Raw genomic sequence first — 7,161 nt, forward strand, 5'->3', positions numbered from 1 at the left:
CTTAGATGACAGCCTTAAGTATTAGTTGAGTTCTACCAGTTGGAAGCTTCTTTGTGTTGGAAGAACCTGTGGGTGGCACCCTGTGTACTCTTCTATTGCTACTACCATGAGTAGCCCCACCCTTCTTGCTGTCCCCAACACACCTAATGTCACTTTAAGCCATATAGTTGAAGTACAAATTAATAGCCCCTATGATATGCATGAATTTTACTATAGATAATTTATATTGTTTCTGTGTTTTTGTTTGCCAATGAGCATAATAAATATTAAACCTACATGGTATTACTGTCATTGTTTGAGCCTTTTATTGCATTGTGTTTTGAGATTTGAAAAAACAAAAAACACTTCCACCACATATTCCCTTCATTCTTTTGATGTTTAGTATAAAACATGAATTAATCACATACCTCATCATTGATCTTTTCAAGGTCCTTCTCTTTTTTTGTCTGATTTTCCCCTTCATCCTGATTCCAATGTTTATTCTCTCACTACCCCGAGGAGACATCCACTTTAATGAATATGTCTTTGGCTATGTATGTGTCTTTGTATTATGCTGAATAGTGTTATTTTGAGTTTGTTTTTATTTACACTGATATTATACTAAGGTGCTTTTTTTTTTTTTTTTTTTTTTTTTTTTTTTTTTACTTCTGTTATATTTCTCACTTATTATATTTTTTACTCATTTGTGTTTCTTACTGCTTTTCACTGGACATGATGTTTACAAGATACAACTGCATTACCATATTCCACCTAGTACAGGGCATTTGATGTGGCTTTCTATTTCATTGTGTGCACCCACCACACTGGACTTTTCTAGATATGGACAGCTTGGTTACCTCCACCTTCCTGCACACATTCTCAAACATACCGACATTCATACAAACAAGCAGGGTGCTGAGGGACAATATGTACTATTACAAAACAAAGCATTTTTACATTCATGGTCCAACAGAACACATGGCTTAGACGCAATGTTGTATATGCCTTAATCTTTTATACAAATAATATCTTTGTTCTTTATATTTCTTAAAACAGAAAGGCTGGAAAATCACAATACAGGAGCAATAACCAAAGATCTCCTGATCATAAAGACAAATGGTCTTTTCAGTCTTCCCTCTCCTCAAACCTTGTGTGGCATTGCACAATACAGATCTCAGTCAACATTCACTGAGTGCCAAGAATGTGAGAAACACTGTACCATGCCTGTCATGGGAAATATTTAAATAAACAGATTGTCTTACAACAACCTCAGCAACCTGTACTCTCAAGAAGCTTACAATTTAATGAGTCTTCATTTATTTCTGCAGTTCTTTCTCCTCTACCCCCAAACACAGAACTGCTTTTCCACTGCTTCCACTGATTGCTTCTTCTCTCTTTCCTGACTGGCTTCTCTTTCCTGCCAACTAACTCCATGTGCACATCCCTGAGGTCATACCTGGCTCTGTTTCCTCTGTTTCCTCTCCTCTGCCCCTTCTCCTAAAGTCTGGTCCAACATTTCTACAGTTCTTCAAATTAAATACATATAAATCTGAATTTGGTAGTGAGAGAAGCAAACCAGCTCCTCTAATTTCCTATTTTCCATCAGTGGTACCAGGATTCCCTCAAGCTCCTACACTCGAAAGAAGTCAACATACTAAGTTGATTTAATCTTCCTAAAGTGGAGCTCTAAACCTTCACACCCATGCTAAAAACTTAAAGGTTTTCTCTTTCTTCATAAGCAAACTAATCTTAACCTGACTTCTCAATCTAAATTAGCTTTATCTTCCAGTATTCTTCATTTCATCCAAATTGGAAGACCACTGTTTCATGAAGACACTATGCTTTCCCATCTCCCTACGTCCAACTCTATTCTCTTCCAGCCAGAATGTCCCTTCTCTAACTCTTAAAGCTCAGTTTAAATGGCATCTCCACCTTGAAGTCTTTTCCTAATGCTCCCCACTCATTATGCTTCCTGCCTCCTCTGAACTGGCACAGACTGCACTTCTCCTCTGCTACTGCAGCCTATTAGGGTGACTGTGACTTGCCACGTCCTCCCCCAACTAGAGGGTAGACTCCCCGAGCTTAATGGGTCACTATCACCAGTAGTCTCAAGAGATCCATGGAGTTACATCCTATTTCATTTTTTTTCATCTTGTGGAGCTTCTAGCACTGTGCCTTGCACCTGACAGATGCTTAGCAAATACATATAGGCAAATCAGAGAAATCAGTAAAAATAATAAATATCGTAGGCCTGAGAGAGACTGCAAGAAAACTGGCTCAGTCTGCCTCAGAAAAGTAGTTTAGTGTCCTTTTTCTGTTGATACTGTGTCCTAGAGAAGTTGAATAACTTGCCTCTCAGTGGTGGAAGAGGCATCAAACACCACTTTTCTGCCTTTTTGTTTCCACCACTTCAATCTGGGCTGTTGTTTTAATGATTGTTAACTATGATTAGCATGGGCACTTGAAAGGTCTGTACTTTGCAAGAAGCAACTTGTGCCTTCATATTGAATAATATCAAAAAGAAAAGGCTTATGAAGTTTACTGTGGTATCAGGCGCTGTTCCAAGTACTATGTACTAACTCACTTGATTCTCAAAACCTATAAGTGGTAGGCGCTATGATAATTATCACCCTTGTTTTGTAAAACAAATCATGACACTTCTAGGCTGAGTAGCTTGTTCAAGGTCACACTGTTGAGATGTAAACTCAGGCAGTCTGCTTCTGGAGTTTGTGTTCTTAATACAAAGTTATACTATCTCTTAAATAAGAATATGATCAAAGAGCATCCTTTCTTCATTGACTTTATACTTTAGAGGTTACTGAGTGGATATTTCCAATGTAACATTCATAGGTAAGTGCATTTGAAGGGTAAGAGACATGGGATACTACAGACATAATGAAAATGAGTGCACAGACACTGAAGTCAGGAAGCCTGAGTCATAGAAAGTCTAACTGCTATCTCGCTGTGTGACTTCTTTAAACAAGATACTTAAACTCTCTAGTAAATGGGGATAATAAGAGTACATGCCTCATAGAGTTGCGCTAAGGATTAAATGAATTGGTGCAGGTAAAATGTTTGGCACATAGTCAGCACTCAATAAATACTAGCCAATATGGAAGACTAAATCATTTGCAAATATATGAAAGAACAATTTTTTAAAGCATTTTGTTCTTTTTATCTAGACTAAGTAATAACTATACAAAAACTATTAAAAATTTAGCCATCATATTTCAAAGTTTTTTCCAAGTTTGGTTCCAAAATCTCTCAAACACAATTTAATTCATGTACTTGATAGTTTACCATACCACGGGTGACTTTTTATAAATCGCAAAAACTCAAACATGAAAACTTATTCTTTTAATATGGATAAAATAGTCGTTGCATATCTGGATACTCCTTTTACCAGTCAGATATCTAATTTCAAGTAACAGGGATTTATAACAAGATGGTGAAAATAAAACATAATTTGAGAACTAGTTATAAACATTATTACTTATAAGAACTCCTCAAGTTCTCTATTACATGCATTTGGGCAACACATTTATTTTAAATGCTGATTTTTAAAGGTGTTGAGATTTAAAAGGCAGTTTGGAAATTAGTTGCATCTTTCCAAAACAAAGAACCATTGGTCATGGTAGAATGTGATTTTTTAAAACTTATTAAAGTACATCTAAGAAACATTTAATGTTAAAAATCATTTAGCCAGAACATGCAGCTGATGCTGGCTCAAGGTCTGGGAGCTGGAGCCAGTGACTCCAGGACGCAGGAGACTCAGGTGCCCAGCTTAATATTGAACCTGGGTTCAAGATCCACCATGCCAGTAAGGGGAAATTACACGAATTGGGAGCTGAAAAACTTCCTGATGACATGGTGAAAATTTCCCCACTGAAACTACTATTGGCTGAAGTTACGTTATTATCAAAGATGTTAGACTTCAGACTTAGGGTACGGTTGTTGAAGTTACAGTTCAGTGAAGTTGTTTAACCTATTATGAACCCACAGAGTGAACTGAACTGGGCTGCTTCCTAGAACCTGAAGCAATTTGTCTTGTCATTTGGCTCTGATTTTGCTTGTTAGTTTTAGTGAGGTGATGGCAGAAGACAGAAGACAGGAAGATGTGGGCTACCCCTTGTCATTTCCAGCTCCAGACCCTGGAACAAAAGGAGTCCAGCATTTTCACAGGTTCGCGGGGTAAAAGGAGATATGATCCTGAGCTGCAAACCATCAAGGAAACCGCCGAGGGAAGAAGCGCCCTCTAGGGGTGTGATTGATATTGAACTGGAACCAGAAGACCTCATTGACTGAGACCTCCATTGTGTGCAGGAGGATCTCTCATCTCAGGAAAACCTACAGTGATGTTACCTGTGGTGCTGCTCCTCTTTCTTTTGAGACTTATTGGGCATCTGCAAGTTCAAAGGCAGGTGGTGGTACTTATTTAAAGGTTTCAATGTTAATTGCCACGGAATAAGATAGGCTGCCAATAAATAGATACACAAATCAGGTGTATAAAGCAGTACGGTAGTCCTCCCTTATCCCCCGTTTCTCTTTATGAAGTTTCAGTTATCCGTGGTCAACCACAATCAGAAAATAGGTGAGTACAGTACAGTAAGATATTTTAAGAGAAAGCAAGACACTACAGTCACATAAACTTTATTACAACATATAGTTATATAATTGCTCTATTTTATTATTAGTTATTATCTTCTCTTTTGCCAAATTTGTAAATTAAACTTTATTATAAATACGTATGTTTAGGACAAAAACATAGTATATGTAGGGTTCAATACTATGTACGATTTCAGACATCCACTGGGGATCTTGGAATGTATCCCCCACAGAGAAGGGGAGGTCTACTATACTTTTATGTGAATCAGAAGTAGTTAGCTTACAGGAGACATAATCCCCTTTCCAGAACCAAGACTGAAAAAAATAAGTATTGAGGGATAAAACTCTCAGAAGATAAAGTTATCGGGGTAATTTAGGTTGTTTTAAAAACTGATGGAGAAGAGGATGAAGAGAATGGAGATTATGGCTCATGGGCAGAAGTGTCTGGGCATGTGTCAATTACCAGCAAAACTTGAAAGGAAAACTTCACCTGCACCTTCTAAATTAGATTGCAGCAATCTAATTTTGAAGCAATGCCAAACTCAGGTATCTGTTGGAATAGCAGCCGGCTCTTCTAGAGTCCCACAGGAACAGTTGCTCCCAAACTCACATTTCTCAACAAAAACTACTGCAGGCGTATTCCAGAGGCAAAGCAGGGATCTTCAGTTAAAGACTTTCACAAAAGAAAAAAATATGGGGAAAAATTAAATGGCTCAGCAAAGGCAGTTTGTTTTTCTGTCTACAAGTCAACTCAGTAATGGCAAACCCCCTGTAAATCAGTGGAGATCCATACGCCTTGCAGACGCAGATCATTGATTTTGAAGAAATCAAAACCATGTAAGGCAAGGCACAGTGGCTCACCCCTATAATTTCAACAGTTTGGGAGGCCAAGGTGGGCAGATTGCTTGAGTTCAGGAGTTCAACACCAGCCTGGGCAAAAGAATGAGACCCCATCTCCACAAACAATAAAACATTAGTTTGTCATGGTGGCATGCACCTGTAGTCCCAGCTACTTAGGAGGCTGAAGTAGGAGGATCACTTGAGCTTAGCTTGGTGGCGTCAAGTCTACAGTGAGCTGTGACTGCACCACTGCACTCCAGCATGAACAAAAGAATAAGACCTTGTCTTAAAAATAAATAAAGATAAAGAAAAATAATAAACTGTCTAAAGAATGCATAATGAAAATAAGCCAGAAACTGGGGTTCAAGACAGCAGGTATCTGTACTTTCAGGATACCATAGGCAGACACAAAACCTTTTACAATCCAACAAACCTTCAAGTATCAAGTTTTCTGTGGTGCTGTATAGTATCCACAGTACTTGACATACAGGTTATCTGTCCTGTAAAGAAATGAAAGCAGTAAGCCAAACTGCAGTCTTCAACAAGGGACTCAAAGTCTCTTCCACTCCAGCAACCTCTTATCAGCAGGCAGCTTGATGACCCAGATGGTTGCCTTTCAAATCCTGAGTGTGGTAAAGAAACCAGAAAACTCTTGAGAGCTATAATACTGAATTGTAAAAATGTGTGCACTTGCCACCATCTTGTATCACTTTGAAAGCTTTCCCAATTATAAATATGCTAAATTCACCCAAATTTAAATAAGATGGAAAATGTATTAAACCAAATATATTTGCACAGGGCAAACTCCAAAATTTGAGCTCAACTTAAGAGGCCATTTGGGTTCTTGGCTTCCTACAGGAAAAAGTTCAAGAGCAAGCCAATGCAGTGAAAGCAAGTTTCTTAAAAAGTAAAGAAATAAAAGAGTGGATACTCCATAGGCAGAGTTATTGGAGCTATTGATTGGCCATTTTTATGGTTATTTCTTGATCATATGATAAATAAGGGTGGATTATTCATGAATTTCCTGGGAAAGGGGCATGGAATTCTTTGAATTGGAGGCTTCTCCCACATAAAGACCATATAGGTTAACTTCCGGTCATTGCCATGGCATTTGTAAAGTGTCATGGCACTGGTGAGAGTATCCTTTAGTATGCTAATATAATTAGCATATAATGAGCAGTGAGGATGACCAGAAGTCACTTCTGTTGCCATGTTGGTTTTGGTGGATTTTTGCTGGTTTCTTTATTGCATCCTGTTTTATCAGTGAGCTCTTCGTGATCTGTATCTTGTGAAACCCAGTCCTGCTGAACTCCTGTCTCATTCCCAAGTATAAAACCTAGCTGTGCCTCTCAAACCAGCAGTTGTAGCACCACAGTCTAGTGGCCAGCTCTGCCATTCCTTCTCAGTTGATAAGATAATGAAGTGACCCTTCACTTATCCAAATTACTGTAAACTTAACACTCAGTGTACAAGATCTGACCATACCTTTTAACATTCTTTGTTTCTATGCTGCCACATCAGTCCTTGAAATGAATAAGACACAAGCCCATAAAGGACACTGTCAGTAATTAACCAGCCAAAGGATCAGAAATTTTGAAAGTTTCCCTCAACTAGTGAATGACAACACACAGAGCTTTATCAAACCTTTGAAATGTGGAACATGTTAATTTCACATTATGAAGTATATTTTTCAAAATTTTTCAACGTGTTCTGCTTTTTAAGTGGCTTCTATATTAG

Source organism: Macaca thibetana, chromosome 8 (assembly GCF_024542745.1).
Source record: "Macaca thibetana thibetana isolate TM-01 chromosome 8, ASM2454274v1, whole genome shotgun sequence".
NCBI lineage: Eukaryota > Metazoa > Chordata > Mammalia > Primates > Cercopithecidae > Macaca > Macaca thibetana.